Source organism: Cataglyphis hispanica, chromosome 5 (genome assembly GCF_021464435.1).
Source record: "Cataglyphis hispanica isolate Lineage 1 chromosome 5, ULB_Chis1_1.0, whole genome shotgun sequence".
Taxonomy (NCBI): domain Eukaryota; kingdom Metazoa; phylum Arthropoda; class Insecta; order Hymenoptera; family Formicidae; genus Cataglyphis; species Cataglyphis hispanica.
In genome coordinates, this window is record NC_065958.1 from 11,411,390 (window position 1) to 11,435,319 (window position 23,930).

The 23,930-nt window shown below is 42.9% G+C and overlaps 1 protein-coding gene across 4 annotated transcripts in view; it reads left to right on the forward strand.

The window, feature by feature from the left end:
- LOC126849878 (protein bric-a-brac 2-like) overlaps window positions 1–23,930 on the forward strand; it is a 403,282-nt gene that overhangs the window by 46,447 nt on the left and 332,905 nt on the right. For all 4 annotated transcript variants that reach the window (XM_050592213.1, XM_050592209.1, XM_050592212.1 and 1 more), the window contains exon 3: window positions 21,269–21,397. The gene's annotated coding sequence lies outside the window, so the exon portion shown is untranslated. The remainder of the gene's footprint in view (window positions 1–21,268; window positions 21,398–23,930) is intronic.

Here is a 23,930-nt window from a genome sequence, read left to right on the forward strand (position 1 = left end):
ACAATTGTTGTATCATTTAGTGGATAGGGCATTTATCATTTGCCAGAAACTCTAACGGAAATCTTCTGATTCTCCGATAAATTTGGAGTTTATCCCTTATTCGGTATTTACACGAATCTTTCATGACGTACACTCGATGATTTTGATATAATAAGTTGCTGGTGATTTTCTATCACTTTTGCGTTTGATAAAAATGAAATTGTCTTATTATCGAGGCTTGAATAACAATTCCCCTCGTTAGTATCGATCCCATTAAACAAATGAAATCAACGATCATCTATAAAGATATCAAAGATTTATAATATTTCTGTATCTGAAGATATGCGTAAAGATAACATCATTTTTATCAAATTGTTAAAAAATAAATAAATAACTATTCACATGTAACCACAAACTTTGAAGACTTTGAGCTTCGAACAAACGACGAAGTGACATTTCGAGGAGAATCAGCTGACATCAGTAGGCTCGCACTCGCAGCAATAATCCGGAACGAAAAAACCGCTAGGGGGCATGATTTACTGATAAACCCTCGGCGAATCTCGATGCGGGGGTGGGGAGGGAAAACGCGGATACAAGGAGAGGAAAGCCGGGGGAGCAGGGGAGGGGAGGGGGAGCCGGTGGGATAAGAGGAGCGGGAAATAGCCGCGCGCTGAAGCCGGCGCGTAAATAATTTCTGATATAATACGGTTAAAAATTACCAAGTTTAATATTAAATAATTCATTTTAATACTGGCTGGCGGCCCCCGCCCCCTCCCGGGAGTGGAGACCGCCGCGTGGAGACGGCGGCAAGGGAGACCGGGGGTAGGCGCGCGGGGTTGACGGAAGGCGCGGGGGTGGGCGAGGAGAGACAGGAGCGTAGCTAGTCGCGGGGGGCCGACGAGAGCGAGGGGGAGGGGGGAGGGGCCGCGCGCCCAGGAGGCATCTATAAATTTCTAAAGTTAATAAATACGTAATGGCCAGCCATGCTTTGTAGCCCGCCCGGCGCTCTGTAGATTTTACTTTACCGTAAAGGTAGGAACCCCTCTCTCGGTCTCTTTGTCTCTCCCTCTGGCTACCCCCTCCCCTCCCCCGCCCTCCCGCCCCTCCTCCGTCTCTCTATCCTCTCTCGTTTCTCACCCGGAGATCTTTCGATCTCGTGAAAATTTCACGAGTGAAATTTTGGCCCTGCCTGTCCTCCGTTCATTCCTCGAAGAATTGCACCGCTTGTCTTTATTCCGGTAAACGATTCGTAGAAAGATTACGATAAATATAGCAATAAAACGGTAATTTCATCGATGTTTCGCGATTATTATGCCAGCGTAATCGATACGCTAATACCAAGGGTTGGGCTTGAGAATTTCGCTCTTTGCATCAAAGACCGTAGGTAATGTATCGTTATATATCGAGCAATCAACGCTATTAAGGATCTTGAAAAATTGACATTGGATGTTAGGTAAAATTTATCGACATTCCGGCTGCCGCTAGATTTCCTAAAAAATAACGACAAATTCGGCAAAAATTCCAAGAAGAAGAGCTTGAAACAAAGTAAGTCAATTGCCGAGTGGAAGTCACTGGAGCTTGACTCGCTCGCGAGCCGTCTCACGTGGCGAGAAGGTAAAATCTCGATACACACACACACACGATCCGCCGGCTCCCGCTGGCACGTAGGTGAACTCGATAAGAATCAGGCGAGCGTGAACGGCGACGGGGGGAGAGGGACATTAGTCGGCATTATCGCGTCAAGCGACGCACGGTCGAACTGCCGGAAAAGGAATGCAAGCACCGTGGCGTATGCATGGAGCACTACCGACATACCAGAGGTATGCATTGCAATACCACCGTGAACAAATCCCATTGTTGTTGCACCGCGAGTAATATAAACAATTGGCCCTGTCCGTCTCCCAGCTTCCGGCCGTCACTCGAAAGCTCCGACATTTTTATGGATCGCAGCCGCGCTCGGAGGAACCTCTCTTCCCTTGGATAAGATACGTATGTATTTATATTTAATTTATGTATTTATTAATATTGTCCCTGTATTACTTTTTTATTTGTATCATTCTTTGAGATCGCGATTATTCGCATTTTGGAAAAAAAAAAAAATATCTCCCGAAAATTCCCGCAGTGCAATAAATCTGGTAGATTATTTTAGTTGTGTGTCGGAATTAATACGAGATCTATCTTCTCAAATCTTGTAGAAAATTTCCTGAAAATTCTCTGATCCTTCAGATATTTTTATTCAAAATTCCGGGTAAAGAGAGAACGTTTTAAAGATTTTTCGACGCAACTTCCTAAAATAAATTCTTGTCTGTTCTAACGCTTTTTACTCATGCTTTTAGCTTTGTTAAGATAAAAATTTTTAAAAGTAGCTTTTGTTAAGATAAAAATTTTTAATTTCATACAACATCATTATTTATTACTAACAATTAAATTAAAGAATATTACTGCATATTCAATATTTTTTAAACACATTAAATACATAAACAGAAATACATATATAATTATCTATATTTAAATATCATAAATAATTCACAACGATTTATCGGCAGATTACAGACTGATAACGGTATAAAAACAAAATTATTAAAGAGAGAATTTTTTTTTTTTAATTTCTCAAGTACAAAAAGTTTTCCTGAAAATTTGAGATCCATGTTTTTTTCCAGAGAATAGACACCCTGTGGTAAAAAAAATTCAGAGATTTGAGAAATTATATAAGCGTGTCATGTGAGATCGATCGAACACCTCGCTGGCTAAAAATACATACAATTTAGACAAATTTAAACATGTCGAAGGAATGATTTATAGACGTGCCAGGTCGAGGTAAAGGCACCTCGCTCGTTCCGGGAAAGGCACTCCCGAATTTCTGTTGTAACGAAAAACGGAGTCGATATCGCGACGATATCCAATTAATATTTATAGATGTATAAATTAGCGAGATATATAAACGTCGATGTTAAAAACGACATATAAATGTCATCTTCCTTGTTATTCTCGTCCTCAAAGATGCACGAAGGCACGTCGAATATTTATTCGGTGTTAAGGTGAGGCCGGCGTTTGCGTAAGTATTATTTATGACGTCATTTGGCGTCTTCATTCCTGTCTCGTAATTGGGTTCTGTATTAATCGCGCGTTGCTAACGCGGCCGCGGTTTTACCCGAGTGTAAATGAGGCCGCGTCTCTTTTTATTGAGGGGAAAAAGCGCGCCGGCAAGCTGATTGTCATAACTGTCCGAGTAGAGTTGTAGAAAATATATTACGATCGCGAAGCATCCGCCCAGGCCGCGAGAATCCTCATAACGTAAATCCTTCTCTCGTGGTAAGAAATTTTTTTTCAACCTCTTAAATTTTATAACACGGATTAAATTTAATTAAATTGATATTTAAATATTTATCTTACTCTTTAATTTCAACTGCAGTTTGTTTTCATTTTGATTCGAATCCTACTTGCAGGGAAATTCCAAGTTAAACATTAAAATGTTATATTGTAAAAGAGCTGCAACTAATAAATTTGTTTTATTAACGATAAGAGAGAAAGTCGATTTCTCTTTCTCTTTTTGGATTTTTTTTTTTAAGATTTACGATATACAGGATGGATCTTTTTAATCTTAACAGCAAATATTTCGAAAATATACGATTTTACAAAAAAAAAACTTTTCATATAAAAATTGTATGACCTTGGTTTGATGTTGAAATGTCTATTTAAGTGTCAGATGAAGGTCAATTTAATTTTCTCAGGTGGAAATCCATATTTTCTATTACATTTTCAGATTGAGCGAAATAAACATCTTTGGTATTTCAATAATTTTTATATAGAATGTCAAAAATACATAATTTTAAGGAACAAAGCAATGTATTCTTTTTTAAAACACAGAAAAATAAAAAAATTTTACAAACTATTGATAAAGCTGAAACTCCAAGCTACAAAATGCTTTTTTAATTTTTTGTCCATGTCGAACATTTGCCTGTTAAGATTAAAAAGCCTCACCCTGTACAAAGGCGAAACAAGAAAGAGAGAGAGAGAGAGAGAGAGAGAGAGAGCTAATATAAGACACTCTATATATTGTTATAACGGCACTTGGCTGTAAATTATGTTTGCGAGTTCATCGCGGAAGTGGCCTGCGATGTGTGCTCTCGAATCCTATGTAGGTCTCCGGCTATTGTTAGGCGTTTCTTCTTTTTTTTTTTCTCGCAGGACGTAATCGCGATTGGTGGAATGACGTACGTGCCGACGCGCCTGGTACGCTCCTCGCGCTCTGTGTGCGCTCGCGTTAATACAGGCATCGACAACACCGTAGTAAAGCCTATCCATCTACCAGCGGCCTGACTTTTTCCCGGCGTGAAAGGAGCGTTATTAATTTCTTCGTATGCGCGGCGCATGTTAATGGAAACGCATGTTTCTCGGTAATTAATTCCTCCGCTCCTCCTCGGGCGGCCGGAATATCTATTTGAGGACACGCTCCGCGCGCGCTCGCGCAAGATCTCACCGCGCGGATCATCGTAGATCAAAACTACCTGGACATCATCGATCCATCCCGAAGAGATTCCGCGGCCCCTGTTAGCCTAAAATACGGAACACGCTCGCACGCACCGTGCGTGTAATCCATCGCGTAGATACTCCCTGGCTCGTCTACCGGGTGGTGCGCCGATAGCGATCTCCCTCGTGCCCGATTTCTCCTGGCTGTAGGAGAAACGTCGGCAATGATAATCTAAGCCGCATATTGTAACAATAAATATCGCAACGCGGAGAGTTAACGTGAGTTGATATATACGAGAATATTATGTTAACTCGATGTTTGCTAACCCAAATGGTATGTTAGTACCATTAATTGGTTAAATTATATACCGATGTGTAAATTATTTAGAGCTGAACTTTGGCTTCTCTAATATTTCAGATGTGTTTTGATGGTGAATATCATAAGATTTTGAAATATATATTTATCTATTAATTCGAAAAATTGTTTTAAATTAAAATGCAACAATTGAAGAAACAAGAAAAAGAGTCTTAGAGCTTTATATAATTTTCTCTTCCTCTTTATATTACATAATCGTTTTAGTGAATATCATAAGATTTTGAAATATATATTTATCTATTAATTCGAAAAATTGTTTTAAATTAAAATGCAACAATTGAAGAAACAAGAAAAAGAGTCTTAGAGCTTTATATAATTTTCTCCTTCTCTTCATATATTATATAATTGCTTAATTAATTTTTTTCTTCAAGCAATAAACGAGGGAAAACTTCCTTCACTCGCCAAAAATTCTCTGACATGACCTGAAGAATGATAGTTGACCGTTTGTACGTAACATTCTTTTATACTCTGCCACGAAAGTATATTTGAATTTTTAAATTAATTTCATGCGCGAAACCGGGGGATTCGTTCGGTGCTCGCGCGGAGGAGGCGGAATTTTTTTCCCTTCCTGTGGATTTTTTTCCGGATGACGCGCGCGCGGTATTTCGCCATTAATTACCTGCCGATCTATCGAGACAGTTCGAAGCAAGCTTCGAAGCCTGCGTCTCTTTTCTCATCGCGTATATCCTCTCATCTCCATTCCGTTCTCGCACTCTCTCTCTCTCTCTCTCGCGACTACGAGTCAATCACTGGGTATACACGAAACTCGCGCACATCGCCATGGAACAGGCCGCAGCATACATTAATCACTGATGCTAATGGTATCATAGCCAGCATAGCTGGCTCGTACTCTCTCCCGTGTGTGCGCGCGCGCGCGCGTTGTTCGTAGAGACAGCTACCGTGTATAAAACCTACGCACACACGTACAAACGTACGCGCATTACACTCCACACACACACACGCTTGTCGAGCGTCTATCTTGATCCTTGATTCGCTCGCGCACACGCAGCCACGTATAGCGCAGCTCGGAGATCCAATGGATGAACAGTTAGAATGCAGTAATACTGCGAGGAAATGTATTCCACTTATATATCCCATCGGCCGTATGTAAGTCTCTCGTTATCGCGAGCGAGGAATGGCCGACATCGGGGGCATGCCTGGAAAAAAAAAAACGTCTCGAACAATACTAGGTGTTTCGTAAGACGACGAGCGCGTGTTCTCTCTCTCTCTCTCTCTCTCTCTCTCTCTTGACTCCGGCGAAATATAATCGGACTTTCCTCTCCCACGAGCGAGCGAGATCCAAGACGTGTTATATTCAGGGAACTATTTAACGTCGGGATTTTTTTATTACGAATGAATTGGCAAAAAATCGACGATGCAAATACGAGACACGAGAGAGGAAGGAGGTCTTATTAATTAATTTTAAATGGATCTTATTTTAATGAGGGCCCAAGTTCAAGCTCGACGTGTATTCATAAATGCGTTTCATTTGAAATTTTAGAAGCGGAATGGCTCAAAGTTTAACTTTTCCCGATACTCCTTTGAGATTAACGCGCGCGCTTAATATAGCTTGATCCTTGATGGACCCTTTGTCATGCGTATCCCGCTATCGCGGGGCCGCCAACTCTTCCTTTAAGACTCGCGGATATTTAGAAACTCGTCGAGATCTTTTTATCTTCTACTCTACGCTCGACAAATTACGTCGTCCAAACTTAATACATACATATATATATATATATACGAAGAGATATGATTTTATCATCCTAAATTGTATTACCCGCCGCATTTAGGTGAAGATCAAATCAGCGCGTGAGTGAGCTGAAGGCTTTTGCGCGTGGGGGTTGAAAAATTGAGGGAATAGTATCATCGAACGATGCGAGATTCGTTTTGCGAAAGGGAAAGGGAGAGGGAAAAGAGGCGGCTTTCGCTGACAGCGGATTATTAAACGATCGGGAACGTAACGAAATGCGCCGGCCGCGAGATCTTCGAGTGCGGATCAACGATTTCTCCATGCCTGCCCTCTCCCTTTCCTCTCGCGCATATCGGCTCTAATTACATAAAAAAGTGCAGCGTCTGGCGAGCGAAACCCGTCCGTGAGCGAGGCGAACCGGGGTCGTCCGGTAAGAACACGACACGCGTAGCCTCTCGCCGACGAGAAGGAAATAAAGGAGGAAATAAAAAATCGCGAAATGAAAAAGAGAAAGAGCGAGAAAGACCAATAGGTCATCGCAGCGGGGTGAAGCTGAAGGGAGAGGGAGGGTATCAGCGAAGAGAACGGACGGGAGAAAGTCAGAAGGGTGCAGAATGGTTGGTCTCTATCTCTTTCTTCCTTTATCTCTCTTCCTCTGTTCTCTCCTCTCTCTCTCTCTCCATCTCTTCCGAGGGGTGGAACGTTACTCGTTTCGAGGAGGCGGTAGGTAGGTTGAACGAGGCGGTGGTGGTCGCGGAGGAGGAGGTGGATGTGGAAGAAGAGGAGGAGGTGGTGGAGGAACGGGGTTCGTCCTATCAATCACGGTATTATTATCGAGTCCGTGATTAGCAAGGCATGCTAACGATATCTCTGGCCGGAGGCAGAGGGCAACGCTAGGCCGTTGTGCTCTTGTGTACGCACGCGTATGCACGTATGCATCGCTCGGTACGAGTGTATATACCGTACCGTATGAGTACGTAATCGTGTGCGAGCGTCCGCGGCTACGGATTTCGTGTGTACGGCCAGGTAGGTGTACGCGTATGTACACGGTGTACATGTGTGTACATGCGCGTGTGCACGCGGGGGGATCGGCGTTGTCCGCAATGCAACTGGAGTGGCCGCGATGCGATTCCGGAATAGTACCAGAGTGTACCGTGTGTACCGTGCCGTGATGGTAGCGGTATGGTAGGTAGGTAGGTAGGTAGTCCTGGATGGTGGTGGTGATTTCAACGACGACGATATGGAGGAGGTCGACGGGTAGCGCGCGCGCACACAGGGGGTGGGAAAGAGTGGGAGAGGGAGGACGGGGGAAGACAGGTCGTGTGTAGCACGGGGGAGAAGGCAAATGGAGAGAACCAGCGAGAGGAGATGGAGTAGGTGGAGGTGGAGGAGGTAGCCGGTGTTGCTAGCTGCCTGCCTGCCTGCCTGCCTGCCTGCCTGCTGCTGGTACTGCTGCTGCTGCTGCTGCTGCTGCTGCTGCTGCTGCTGCTGCTGCTGCTGCCAGCAGCCACCGCTGGCTGTTTCGCTAGCCGAGAGACGAGATGGTTGTACGTAGGTAGAGACTGCGGCTGGTAGGTAGGTAGGTATGTAGGTAGCCTCGGTCCCTCGGTTGTTCCCTCAACGCGTATGCATTGATTCGACGAGACCGACCCTTACCGTTGTTGCATCCACGAGCGAGGCTAGGTCCACGAGGGTATTAACGGCCAGCCAAGCAACTTCGACTGTCGATTCATGAAATCGCGGCCGGGCTGATTTAATGTGCGACGTTCTGACCCCCGGCCAAGTGTTCGGAGAAATGGAATCTCGACGTCGGGATGTCCTCGGGTGTTGCTGGATACATCCTACATCCTACATTCAGCTTCCTAGCCTTCTATACGTCTCTCCTTCTCATGTCTTATAACTAGATCTAATTGCAGCGATATCGTGTTAGCTCCAAATATTCAGGTTAATTCAATCTTCTCTCTCTCTCTCTCTCTCTGTCTAATAATTGTAATTTGTCTATTAATTGTTTTCATTAATGTTGATTTATATGTATATTGTACTTTAAATGATTTAATTTATTTAATTTTAATCAAAACTCGTAATTTAAAGAAAAAAATGATGAATTTATTATTCTCAACTCAATTGATTCTTTGTCCATCTTTTATAGATAAGATTATAAAAAAAAGAGAAAGAGAGAGAGAGAGAGAGAGCAGCATGCCGCTAATCCGGCTCAGTTAATCCCGGCAGTCGATGCAATTGTGCCTAAGTAACAATTTCGGATGGCAGGACGATTTCCGGAAGAATCCGCGGCAAAATGGAGGATTGGATGCGGAGCGGAGCGATGTAATACTCTCGTTCGTTCCGGAGGGACGAGTAGAGAGTCCCTCTCGGTCCTATCTCTCTGGCGTGCGGCCGATATTCGGGTTATACGGATCGTTCGCAATGCGATTCGCGGCTAAACGCGTTACGGGGAACGTAATTTAGTCCCGGTCGCATACCCCGTATCGTGCGCGCTCTCTCTCCGCTCCGGGTACGAGCCCGCTCTCCCGCGTGTGTTTCACCCCTTGCTCTCTCTCCCCCCCCCGCCCCCTCGCGCCTCCCTTTCGCTCCCGTATACGTGCACGCGTGCCCCGCGTGCCTCGCCGTCCTCTCGCGGATACTCGCGTCAGATCGCGTCCGCCACTCGCGTTTCTACGTACATTTCTCTCTTCCTCCCACGCGCCCTCGTCCTACCGAATCCTTCGCTTCCTCCCCTCCCCCCGGCGTTCCTCTTCCGTCCTCTTTCCGCGCGCGATAGACGCTTCCTCTTCTCTCTCTCTCTCCCTCCCTCTCTCTCTCTCTCTCTCTCTCTCTCTCTGCCCCTCATCTTTCGTCGTTCTGTTGTGCTCCCGTGTCTCTATCTCCTCCCGCGCTCGTAACGCACGGTCACCGACGAGGGATGGAGCGAGCTAGTGGCGGCTCTGTACATAGGGGTTGGATTGCACGGGCGGGCGAGTAATGATATTTCGCGCCCATTATGAAATATTCGAAATGATTTGCCGGGATTGTGCATTTTGATTTGACGTTCATCCGCGTAACCTAGAGCTGCTCGTGCGCGAGCGAGACAGCGCGTATATATGTGCGCGTTTTGTACGACACGGGGAGGGGAGGATGACGATCACAGGCGTGTGTCCAATCGGTCGACGTGATCGCTCGACACTTTCGTCGCGACGAGATTTTTCGACGGGAAGAACAATTCGGGTCGCAGCGTGACCCCGCGCGATGCAGCTTCGATATCCGAATGCTTCTCCCCTTCTCGCTATAATTCCCGATGATAACGGCGTTATCATTTCTCGATGTTTTTTATAATCAAAATTAGATTCTAAATCGCAGAATGTACAATGTGTGGTGTATATGAGAATATGAATAATATAGTTGATAATTTTAAAATATATATTAATAAAAAAATAAATAATTTTAGGGGAATTTATTTATTTTAAAATATAAATAATTTAAAGGAAAGGAATTATTTATAAATTGAATTTTTTTTAAAGCGAAGGGAAGAAATTGAAAAAATTAAGTTAGAAGTAAAATAATTAGTGCATATGATTAATAAAATTGAAGTCTTGCAAAGTGTAGTTTCGAAAGCTATTAGGAAGAAATTGCAATAGTATTTTTTTTTTTTTTTGGTTTAATTAATTTGATATATCTGTATTTCCTCTCTCATTCTTTACTAAATCATTTTACAACACAATTTATTAATTATTATTCCATCATTTATTTAGAAAGAAATGAAGGAAAATTAGTGATGCAAATTTATATAAAATTTTATCTCCATTTTATCTCTACAAGACACTCAAATTTAATAAACTACATTTAATAAAAATATATTTTTCTATAGATGATCTTTAAATGATTTATCTTATCTTTTGTTCACAAAATTGTCGAAAAATTACACAAAAAATCTATAAATTTTCTCACACACACAGATACATACAACTTGTTCTACATTTATCTCTAATAATAGAATAATAGAATCTCGAATAAGTGAAGCTTTCGATACTTGCAATTTCCATTGTTTCTCTTTGCAATTACATTAATTATATTAGTTATATTAGAGAAACCATAGAGAGTAAAGCATTGCGACCCACTATCTAGCATTAATGGGCGTATTAATGATATATTTAATAGCTAATGATAACGCTATGTATATTTAATAACGTAATAAACATCACGTATACAATCGCGATATGATTATATTGTAACACCCAAGTCGTAACCATAATTTAAACCGTAATTTCGACCGGAAGCGACGCACGCTCATGGCCGCTCTCGGAAGCGTTGAACCCGCTAATCATCCTCGCTCTCGACTCTCGATTGAAATATTAACGTTTCGTCGCGTTTCTTGTAAAGAGAAATGTATTTTAATATTTGTTTGTGCCATTTAAAAGAACTTCTTCGTTCGGAAATAGCATTGAAATTTCGATTTCTTGTAAATATTCTCTAAATATTATGTGCCATAGAAATGAAAAATTTATTATATATTTTACATAAATTAGTCTCTTTATTTTTGTATAATTTTTATAATTTTTACATCCTCCTATGCATTTTCGCATATTATAGTGGAGCAGCGAATGTCACAATGTAACGGATGTCACAGTGATATTTATGTAGATACTTAACGCACTGACAGCACGGAAAATACACGAAGCAATGACGTACGACCGTGAAATCATACTTTCCAAATGAGCCTCCTATTACGAATTTCTCTATCGTCTTTATTCGCCGCGGAATACACGCCAATGGCTCAGCAAATTCATGCTATTTGTCGGAGAAATTCTCTCCGTTCCATTTTCTGCGGTTTAACATGTAAACCACTGCACTTTGTTTACTTTCCAAGAGAGAACATGTCAGTCCTCGTCTTCCCGTCTCATCAGTGTAAGAATAAGAAAGGATGAGAATAAAAATAAGGAAGGGTATTCCATTACTTTACGTTTCGATGTAACATTCAATTAACTCGTAATTAAATAATTCTCATCACGCATATTTTGATTGTAACAATTTTTTTTTTTTATTAAATTCAAAAATCCTAATCTTGCCTATGTCACTCAAGATGAGTGAAAGAATCAAAAGAGAATTTTCTTTATCCACTATTGAATATATAAAATAAGAAAAACTATAATCAGCTGACAATTATAAAACGCATAGTCGAATGATTATAAAAAAATGTCAAATCATTCATAATTAAAAGACCGACTGCAAATCTATCGAAATTGAAATAATCTTGTCTCTAACTCTCGCTTTGACGTTGAGGTGAAAAGGCTTAAAACGATCCACCTTTCATTCACAGCACGTATAATCGTTAACATCTATCGGGGAATGAAGAGGAATAAGATACGCGCTTGGATGACTAATTTTCGGTTTCAGTTTGTCAGAATTGGAAGCTGACGAGGGGACGCGAAGCGCGTTGTAAAAGAGGGATGGGGCGGGAGGGGGAGGACGGTTGGTTTAAATTCTCTTCCGTCACCGCAAACATGCATATAACGCAGCCAGGCGGTGCGTGTAAACGTGTAAACGCCGGACGGTGCCAACCGCTAAATACAAAAATCTCCAACCACCTGTGAAGCCGCCCGGCGCCGCACTCGTGTCTACACACGTATGTGTGCACCTCATATACGCGCGCACGTTTCCAAGTTAATTACAGCATAATTGCGGTCGACATTTTGTTGTTTGTCGCAGTTGCCGACCGCCGGCCCGCCGCCCGAAAGCCCGATCCGCCTTCCGCCCTTTTCGCGCCGCGAATTCTTGCGATGTCGCGCGCGCTTTTCCTCCGCCGGACCCCGACCGTTATTTTTGCGGCTCCAATCCGCGATTTCCGCCATCCGTCTCGCCTCGGTCCATTTGGTTAGCTGCTACTCGCAGCTAGCGCGACTATTTAGCCTATTCGCCGAGGTATTTGAAATCGAACATTAAAAAGGACTGCATTGTGCGTGGGAGTAATTTTTTCACCACAATTTTCTTGGTTGTAATTTTTTTTTTTTTCATCAACTTAAATTCGTCGAAAAATTTACTCCCATACGAGTTTTATATATTTTGGATTAATATATATATATATATATATATATATATATATAAAATGTCATAAAGACTTTTAATCAACCCTACTGAGAAATATATATTCATCAACTAGGTACTCCTTTCGAAAGTCGTGCGTCCTTGTACCTTTAACGAGCTTATCTCGGGAGAGAAATAATAGTTCGCGTTCCCTTGAAACTTGACGGCGCTCGCGTATCAAGGCGCAACTTTGGACGCAACGTGAGACGAAAACACGCGCGAAACGCGGAAAGGAGCAATGTGGTGAAAGGCATCGTGAAGGGGCGAGACGGCGGGCGGGGGAGGTGGATGGATGGATGGATGGATGGATGGTGGAAAAGACAGGGGGGGGGGCGGGGGACGGAAGCGCGGCGCGCGGAGATGCGGACGAGAGCGCGCACAAAAGCGCGAGAGAATATTCAACCCTATCGGTGCGTGTATATAGCCACGGCGGGGGGCGGCTCTCCCAATCCCCTCCCCCGCCATAAATTGATGCCAATGTACCTACGCGGCCCCGGCGCGTTATACGTCTGAATATTACGCACACTCGGCCCCCGCTCCCCCTCCCCCCTTCCGCTCCTCTCTCTCTCTCTCTCTCTCGGCTCGAGCGGCGGGCGAGGGGGGCAATGCGAGGGATACGCGGAAGGGTGGAAAGAAGGGGGAGGGGGAGGCGATGATGGCGTAGGGAGGCGGCGGCGTACCTACACGAGCCGCACCACCACGCCTCGGTTATGCCGTATAGAACACAATTAAGTAAATGAGCACGGGTTGCGCTCTCTATAGATACCCTCTATTATGTGTATTGATCTCTAGCGCGGACTCCAGTTACACGTAATACGTGTTTTGTCGTTTGTGCGTTCGTACGTGGCGGCCGAGCGTATGCATGCGAGCGCGTGCAAGTGCACGGAATAGATATGGCGACGAGGGAGAGGGTCAGAGAGAGAGAGAGAGAGAGAGAAGGATGATGATGAAGGGACGTGGATAGGGATGGCGAGAATGAGAAAGGAACGAGGAGAGAGAGAGAGAGAGAGAGAGAGAGGGATAGGGACAGGATGCGAGAGCTTTGCCCCGGTGATATTCCCGAGTCGAATCCCTCGCTAATGAAAAGTCTACGAAGTAGGACGAGCGACGAAACGAAGGAGCGCTGGACGAGCGGTGGACGCGGGGCTCCATCGGTTTAATGATTTAATCATCATTTAGTAGGAAAAAGCCGGCCGCCGACGCGAGCCGGTGGAAATTTTTTTAAAGCCCACGCGGAGTCGGCAATTCGATAGGGATTCGGCATCAGTAAGGCAACGCGCGGACATCTCGAGCAAAGCCCGAATGAAGGGATTACGCGTTTCGAAAATGTCCGCTTCGAAACGGAAAATTCAAACGTCAAGCGTGTCCCGCGGATATCGACGGGTTTGTAAAAAATATCGACGATGCAGGGAATATATAATTTCGTTCTCGATTATGCGCATCTAATAAGTAATTCGGGATATATCATCGACGTAATTGCACCGCTACTGACGCTTTTTTTTTCTTTTTTTTTCTTTTTTTTGTATATGAATGAAAGATAAAAATTCTTTTCAAATAGAGTTGCATTCGGTTGGTAATTGGATCCTTCGAATCGTCTCGTTCACAATTGTCAGTAATGTGTTATTCAAGCTAATTAGCTAATTGGGATACACATTCTCGTCTGCTAGCGTGATTTTTATGCATCGCGGTATATCGCCGCGGGTATATATAAGTGACACTTCCTTTATCGTCCAAGGCCTGTCATTCGATGCTCCTGAGAAGACGCCTCTCGCGTACGTTAACCCGTAGTCAAGTGCCCGCAGTCAAGTGCATTTAAAAACATATGCGCGCCTCTTATGAAACGTAAAGTAAATACGACTCATTGTGTGCGCGGGTAAAAGTTATAACCAGCGCTGAAATAAAGTCATGCTAAAAAAAAAAAAAGTGTGAGCTCACACACACACACACACACACCTATCGCTCGTCGCAATCAAAAACTCTCGGACACTTTTCGTACGAGCGAAATTCTAAAAATTCACGCGAATTGGCACTAGTTTCGCGCTATACATTCTCCCGGACTTTAACAACGAGGGGCATTATTTCCCGGCCGTTGCAATCTTCGCTCCAAGTTTCTCATGATATTTAATCAGGCGGACGCCGCAGCGCGCGATCTTTCCGCCGCTCCGTTCTTCCTCTCCGCTCTGTCCCCCCCCCTCTCTCTTTCACTTTTCTTTTTTTTTTTTTCTTTTTTTCTTTTTTTCTTTTCCCTCCTCCTCCGCTCACCGAGGGAAGAGCTTTTTCCTGAGCGGTCGCTCCGCAAAAATTCCCCCTCCCTCCCTCCCCTCCCGAGCGCGAATAATAAATTCCGTTTTACGAGGCGCTCTTAATTCAAGTGGAAATCGCTGTAGTTACGTGTTATCGCCGTCTTTGTCCTCCTCCCCCTCCCGCGACCGCGCCGCCACTCGTTCTTTCTTCAGCTATAGCAAGTAGGTTGCTACGACTTATGTGTATTTACTGCGGCCCGCCAGCAGGAAACGGAAAGATAGTTATCTGATGGCGAGAGGGTCGGCGAGATAGAGAAAAAGAGGGGAAAAACAAATGGAGAAGAAGGAAAGAGGGAGAGAGAGAGAGAGAGAGAGACGGCGCGAGAGAGGTGGCCACAGGTAGACGCCATAGTTATTTATTTTCCCGCGGCTGATTATAATATTACGCAAGCCGGCGGTATACGCTCGCGTAATGCGGATGCAAATGCGACAGAGACGAGTTATATACCGAGTCGAGACTCGGCGAAATCTTGGGGCCCGGAGCCGTATTTTATTCATACGCCGCGCGCGATGCCCTGGCCAGCTGTCCGCTCCGCGTTTACGGATATTTATACGTCACACGTACGTGCGTGTGCATTATTGAATAGCCGCGTCATCGTCTAATATTTGTAAGAAAAAAAAGATATATATATATATATATATATCGATTGCGATTAATGTTTAATTATCGCGATGCAAGTTGGGTGAATTTGCGTCTTCTTGTTAAAAAATATACGAGTTGAGATTTTTGAGTTAAATATTTGAGGCGCATTCGTGTGTGAATTTAAGGCAGAAAAGAAAGATTATAAAAGTGTGACACAATGTGCACATATTTTTTAATTTCACACAATAGATATGTTCCGTATTATTAGTGACAGGATTTATCTGTTGAAATTTAGAATTTGCAAGGTTAATTTAAAAGTTAGAATTTATGAAAAGAAGAATGTTGATTTTATCCTACAAGGAGTGAGATTGACTGTCAATAACATTTTCCCAAGCTAATTTTGGCATTAAAAATATACTGATTTTACACAAAATTACTATGAACTTTGCATTTATTTTGAAATATTCATACAGTATTAACGTCACCATTTAAAATATCCATATTATTTTTAATTAACACAAAAAGAAAGTGTTAACATATGATATATGTCAAACTTAATAATTGTCAAATTTTTCAAAGATCCAGCATCACGTGCGCAAATTTAAATGCGTTTGCGTTTAGGAAAAATTGAAAAAAAAAAGTATATAATAGAAAAGCGATCTTTAATCCGAGGAATAAACACATTATTCTTATACGCTACTTGCATTACTTACGATTGCACTCGGTCGTGCACCGCTGCTTATTCCTGCCGCGTATATGCATTCCGAGCGCGGATGCGCGTACACGCACCCGGCACGCAATATGTACGCACTGCCGTGCGGGCAAGATGCGTTTATGTAACGCGTGTACAGAGCAAAGACACGTAAAAGCGCGCGGCGGACACGGACGAGGGAGCCCCTGTGCGCTCTGTGTGTTTCGCATAACGACATATTATTTATATAAGCGACGTTGTCTCGACAAATCGTTCTACTCTCGCAAATTACTCGGAATATAGACGGGCGTAAGTAATAGCTATCCAGCGCTCAGGAACGCAACTCGCGGCGAAATTTCGCATGGTATTTTCAGGAAATTCATGATGCAGATTTCAATGTAACTCCGGTATCCGCTCGAATTAGAGAGAGACTCCGCAACAATAAATAGCAAACGTGTATTTGCGTTCGGATAGAGGGTTGAAACGAATAGACAAACGTAAGAAGAATGAGAACGTAAGAAACGTCAAGTGTGGAAAGAAAAAAAAAACACAGATAAATATGTGTGTGCGATGGATAATAAAATTAGCGATTTAATTTCGCACAAAACATTTAAAAATAATCCTCGTGTCAACGCGACGTCGTTGCTCTTCAAAGTATTTCTTATTCAGTCTATCTTTCTCGCATGCAATCCGTCGCTCGCATCACTAGATCTGCCATTTTCCTAAAATATCTACAGAGTGTCGGAAATAAAATTTGTCCGAAACACGCGGCTCGCCGTAATATACAAGAAAAGAATGCATGTAAAAATATTCCGATTATATTGCTAAACTCTTTTAAAGCACACGGGTAAAAAAACTCGGCAGGGAGGGAGAGAGAGAGAGAGAGTGAACGGAAGAGAGACGGATAGATAGATAGATAGATAGATAGATAGAGCCCGACGCGGCGGTTTATTATGTTCCGGGTGGGAACCCACGAGAACAATATACCCGGAGATTTACACGTAAGTGGTGTAAAATGACGGGGCCAGAAAATTCGAAAATAACGGAGAAATGCAAATCTAGAAAGAAGAACCGAATCCAATTTGGCGACGATGCAATTAAGATGCGGAAAACAAATGAGCGCAAGTAACGATCGCGTATATAAAAAATAAAGTGGTGAATTTTATTATAGGAAGGAGGAGGACACACATGGGCATAGAAAGAGAGAGAGAGAGAGAGTGAGAGAGGGAAAATGAGAGCATGAGAAAAAGAGGAAGAAAGGGTGAGGGAGAGAGAGAAGTTTGTTCAGCGAGAACGGGAAAGAAGGAGGACATAGTGGGGAGGGAGGAGGATGGAAAGCATTCCGCGAAATGCTCGCGGACGGCGAGCGGGTTTTAAGCGTCGTCGATCAATTAAATCCTTAATAAAAGGACTTCGTAACCAGATTTCGCTTACGAGATAATAATGCGCATTACGGCAGCCCTCGGATGCGTGAGACGACTCGCACGCACGCACGCATGCACGCATCTCATACACGGACACACGGCATACATAAGCACGCGTGTAAACGCGAACGCTTCGCTCGCCTCAGCCACCGCGTTTGCTGTGTACATATATAGGGTGTCCCGGCCGGAAGCGCGCGCGGCCTCGCGCCGGCGTAACGTTATTTTCTAATTTCCCATTCATGGGCTACCGTTTAGTTTCGATTTGCCGCTTCGTTACGACGCCCGGAGATTTACACGGTCAGATAGGATTGTTGCACGCCGTCACTTTTCCCCTCTCCCTCCCCCCCCCATTCTCCTCCCGCCGCGTTTTATATAACCATCTTTCGTCACCGCGAACGCGGTGATCTCCCTCCCCAGATATCTCGCTCCCGCGATAATCTTTTCTTTCTGCTTCTTTTTTCCTGCGTTTCTTTCCTTTTTTTTTTTCACCGTTCTTGTCCGCCGGTCTTTCCTGGAAGATAATGCTCGGCCGCGCACTTTGCATTTCAAATGCAGGAGAGCCGGACGGACCGGGGGATCGATCGCGAATCGCGAACGGTACCGACTAACAACGCTAAAAGGGAATAATTTCAAGCGGCCGATTAGGCTATAGTAGGTGCAACGCGATGCACTTTGTATTGCAACGAGCGTCGTTCAATCCGAAGACGAGGGTCGTGATTTTACAGTTAATTAATTTGCTAATGAGACTGAGAGACAATTCTGTTTTTCCTTTTTTCTTTTTGCGCTTTTCATCTCCTGAATATAGACGAAATTTCCTCTTCCTCCGTGAGAAAATACAACAAACGATTGTTGTACTAAATTTATTATTACGGAACTCGCTTTCCTTGGATATTTAATCTTCAACATCGGCGGCCGGCTCTTTTCGGCGAGACTTTTCTAGATATCCAGCCCTGGTATAATTTAAAGTGCGGTGCTCGCTCGCTAATTTAAAATAACGAGCCGCGGAAAATCTGCGCGCCGTCGTCGACGACGACGGACTCCGACGACGGACGGACGGACGGCGGCGTTCGTATTTTTCACGAGGACAAAACCTACGCGCGTGGTCCCTCTCGAAGTGGACCAGAGTCTCTCGCCATCTGTTCAAGGTAAACGATTTTTATTGGTGCTCGATAAGGGAAACGAGAGAGAAATTTTATATCGCGTCCCCGGCGACTACGAGACGGACGAAGGGAAGGAAAGACGGGGATTATACAGGGTGCGCTTAAAGAGGGAAGAAAATTTTTTTATTGAAAATGAATCGATCGCATTTGTAAAACTATGTGACTGACGCAGAGCTGGTTTTCAGACAAAACAGAAAAGACTCGTCGAGAGATATTCTTGTTAGCTGCACGACATTTTTACAAGGGAACCACGAACAGCTGTTCTTTATGTGACATATGTCATTTTCTATCTTATATAAATATTATTAGTTTATTTCTTCTTATTATCTTTTCTTAATTTTCAGATTAGCATTTAATTAATATTACCTAATTAATATTATTGATTAATATACTCTGATTAATATTCCTCAATATTTGAACGTATTATAATATAGTTAACATATTAATACGGTAATAATACCATTGCATACATAATTCGCACATTCAAATCGGAACTTGTAATTTTTTCTCGAATGGAGGAAGATAAATAGGCGAAAGACCACATGTTTTACAGTTAATTTCCATTAAATATATAATTTTTATCCGTGAGAAAGGCTTAGAGTATCATTAATTTTCGAGATACGTTATCAGAATTCGAGGAACTTCACTCTCCGTGAAATTTTCGCCAAGGAAAAATTCTTCGCAAGTAATATTATCGAGTCCCACCTTTCCGAGGCGCACCCTGTATACATTCGTCGAGAACGGGAGGAGGCGAGGGGACGAAGACTAGAGAAAAGAGAAGGAAGAGGAGGAGGAGGGGCGGGGGAGGGGGAGGGGGGGCAGGAAGGTAGGGAAAAATGGAGAAAAAGGTCGAGAGCGTGGTACGCCGTGCCCAACGAGTAATAAGTTAGTAATAATATTTTCACAATATCTCTCCTGGATTGGATGTTATTTCATTATATTTTATTGCCTCTTACTATTACTCTTGCGGAAACCTCCCTCTCTATCCCCCCCCTCCCCCCTCCTCCTCCTTTCTCCCTTCTACCACCCCCTCGTCGTTCTTCCCCTCGTTCCTCTCACCCACCCACTCGTCGCCCGGTCGACCTCCCCCTCCCCCTCGCCCCCTCTCCCCTTTGTCTCTCTTCGACTACCGCCGACTACGTCCCTCGCTCCGTTTTATTATCTCGAGCCTCTCTCCGCACTGAGGGAATTCACTCGCGGAACTCATTATTGAGGGGTTTATTCTGCTGTAACCGTTGCTCGCCACTCGCCACTCGCACCCCCTTTCCCCTTCCTCCCCTTTCTTTCTTTCTTTTCGGCCAGACATGTCAAACACATTGCCTCGCGAAACGGGCTGTCAGCGGTTGCGCGACTCGTCGTTCTTCAAATCCTTACGTCCCATTCTCTCTCTCTCTCTCTCTTATACGTATGGATTTTAGAAGAGTTATATATATATATATATATATATATATATATAAGTGTATATAAATATAATTATAATGTAAAGGATATGATGATAGACTCACGCGTACATCAACGAGATAGTAACTATCAGTAATATCGTTCGGTGCGTGGGAGCAAAAAACACATGTCGCGATACGTAAGATTACCCTGCTCTTTACACGAGTAGAAAAAGTCAGTCGGCCAATAAATCATTCTCTTACTTCGCCGTTCGTGCAATCATCGCCGGTTACGTATTTCTGCGGATTAACGTGTCCGAGGGAGCGTGAAGGGTTCCTTGTATTCGTACACAGAAGCCTATTTCGATCTTTAATCTTTTGACTATAAGCACGTGTATGTATGTGCATCTAGCTGAAAATTTTATAAGAAAGCAAATGAAATTAATATATTTTATAAGTATTTTTAAATATTTCTAATATTTTATAAATATATCTTATAATATATATATATATATATATATATATATATATATATATATATATATATATATATATCTTATATATGTTTTACAAATGTATTTTATAAATATTTTATAAATAGATATATATTTTTATGTATTTTATATTATTTATATATATTTATATATTTTACAAATATATTATAAATATTTTATAAAATAAATATTTGACAAAATTACTTTATAAAATTAATAATTTTATAAAATATTAACGGAGACTTGTGATTTATAAAATCATAATTTTTTTTAATAATATAGTCAAAAAATAAGGCGACACCAGATAATGTCCAGTTAAGATCTTTATTTATTACAATATAAAATATATATTATTACTTACACTAGGCAAAAAATTTATCTGCCAGTCTAGAATAATGAATTCTCGTGGACATTAACATAAATTACAAATGCAACGATATTATACATAATTAGCAATTTATATTGTAATCTTAGAAAACACGATTATTAAAATTTTCGAGATTATTAATTAATCCACTGCACTTTCGAGCTAATCTCTGGCGCGTAGCCATCTCTCTCTCTCTCTCTCTCTCTCTCTCTCTCTCTCTCTTCCCCGTCGCTCACTTTTCTCAATCGCGTCCTTTTTTTCTCTGTTCCCGTGACAGGCCGGAGGATCGCGGGGAGGCGTCAACGCGCAGACGGACTTCGGCGAGAGAGCAATGCACCCCGCATGGAAAAAGCGCAGCCTCTACTGCGAGCGGTATCGACAGCGTACGAAGACATGTAACGTACAGGTGAGTTGTAACCACTCGGGCATTACACGGCCGGGCGCACGTTGCAATTTCATGCGGAAAGTTTCGCCTTGATTCCACCTACGTAACGAGCGACCGCACTACCCCCTCATCGTCGCGGCTTCGATTTTCTCCTCCGCTTAAGGAAGCTCCGTTTTGAAAGCGAGAAACGACTCGCGTTACACGGACGAACAATGCGCGGACGGAGGGAGCAGGGGGAAAAAAAAAAGGAAAGAAAGAAAAGAGCGCGCTCGATATATTATACGGGGTGTCTGAATATACTCTCTTTTCCTGTCGGACGATGGTTCATTCCGGGTACGGAGTAGTTTAATTTTTTCCACGAAAAGTTGATGGAGGAAAAATTTTATATGTATATCGCACTTGGAATTTTTTTTTTTTTATAAATTTTAATTATTAAATATCCTTCTCTTTGCTCCGATTTTGCTACGAATTGTATTCCTCAAAGCGAGGATTCGTTTAAAATTAATAGAGGTATAAAAATATTATAATTATTTTACGTTTTTTTTTTACAAGCACATTAGCGTAATGAATTCACACGCTAATTATATTTCCATTGTCGGGTAAATTGTAACGTATGTAACTTTCCTCCTTTGTTTGAAGTCAAATATAAATTTGTGAAAGCCATCATATTTTTATGAACGAAATATCAAGCGAGTCATCGTTCATCGTTATCACTCTCTCTTATCTCCAAGATACCTCGTTATACATTTATATACTCGTGCGCGCGCGAGGAACTCGATTAACCAGAATTGTAACTTCTCCCCGAAAGGAAACGACAGCGAACACCCTATATAAATATGCGGCGCGAGCGTTGTGCGTATTTGCCGCGATATATATATATATATATATTGCTCGTCGCGGCAGTCATGTGCACAAACTCGGCGACAGAAATAGCGAGTGTTGTCACCGAGAAATTGCGGCGGCCGATCATAAAAGTATTACATCAGCGGTCTGTAATGCCGCGTTCGCGCTCGCGCGCGCGCGCGCGCCGTTTATGCATCGCTCGCGCGTATATTATATGTATATGCGTTATTGCTGCAAGAGCGAGAGGAGAGAGGCGCGGTGACACAATGTCGATTTGTCGCGACGACACGATGCGATCAAACGCGCGCGTAATCGTCCAAATAGTCATTCTGTCGCTCTTCCATCTCGTCCATCTCTCTCTCTCTCTCTTTTTCGCTGTCTTTCGCGAGAACGCATCTCGATCTACGAGTGAAAGAGAGAGAGAGAGAGAGAGAGAGAGGATGCACCGCCGTGTCCCAATTGATACGATTGCGTGTGCCGTATCGAGGGAGAGCGAATGTCCATTCGAATTTGTCGCGGTACGCGCGACAATATTTGTCGCGATCTAAATCAGGAGTAACGCGAGCGCGAAAAAAAAAAAGGTCCGAGGCTTCTCCACGGTGCAATTTACGTAAGCTCTCTTCCAGAGCCGAGAGCTAATATATAAGTTTGATAGAAAATATCCTCCTTGCGCACACATATATTTATATACTCAATCCTTCGTTCCTTCATTTCTTAAACGCTTTTATAAATGCGAGAGATTTTAGATGAATCATTTATTGAATTAATCTCCTTAATACGTCATGCACGAAACACGTGGCACTTGCCAATTAAATTATCTATCACGGCCTTCTATGTAATTGAACGATATCTAGACGATTTTAGGAGACGAATTCGTCGCCGTTATATATCATTTATAATGTCTCGGACGTTTATAATCAACGATATGAAAGCAAATATCTTCATATGTAAACAAGGACGTTCGCAGGATTTTTTGTCAGGAATGGGGCGGGGGAGCATGACATTATATAATGTCACTCAAATTGATTAAAATATATATGCTTTGATATTTATATATCTTTTAGTATTAACATATAATAGTATTATGATTATGATTTTTTTTTTTTTTTCATTTTCCAAGAGTCTCCTTTCTTGTCCCCTCCCCCTCCCCCCTCTCCTTTGCGGACGCCCTTGTATATAAAATGCTCTCTATTTCGCGAGGATAAGTACGTCTTTAGATGGAAACAGGAAATAACAGGGCTCGCGAATGTCGGGACGGACGGGTGGTGGGAAGGGGGCAGGGGATGAGGGAGGAGGGGAGGGAGGGAGCGGGTACGCCGTGTATTAATATAAGCTTGGCGTGACTAATACAACAATTTATCCAGCCACGGGTATTTAAATAGTTATGACCTAGGTCGTCGGCAACGAGGCGACGAGCGGCGATTTCGTCACGCGCTAACTCGCGCGAATTGAATTCGCCTCGGCGCTTTCGTGAATTAACTCCCTCGTCGCCCACGCGCCACTCACCGATCGTCATTTCTCTCTCTCTCTCTCTCTCTCTTTCCTCCGATCCGATATCCCTTTCGCTTGTTCGTCAAAGCCGATACACGGCCGTTGTACGATGTTACGAGAAACATTTATAATATTTATATCGACGACTTCGCGATGAGTAGAATGTAATTCGGCTGCATTGCCGATGCAATAATTATGATAGTATAACGACAGGTGAAAT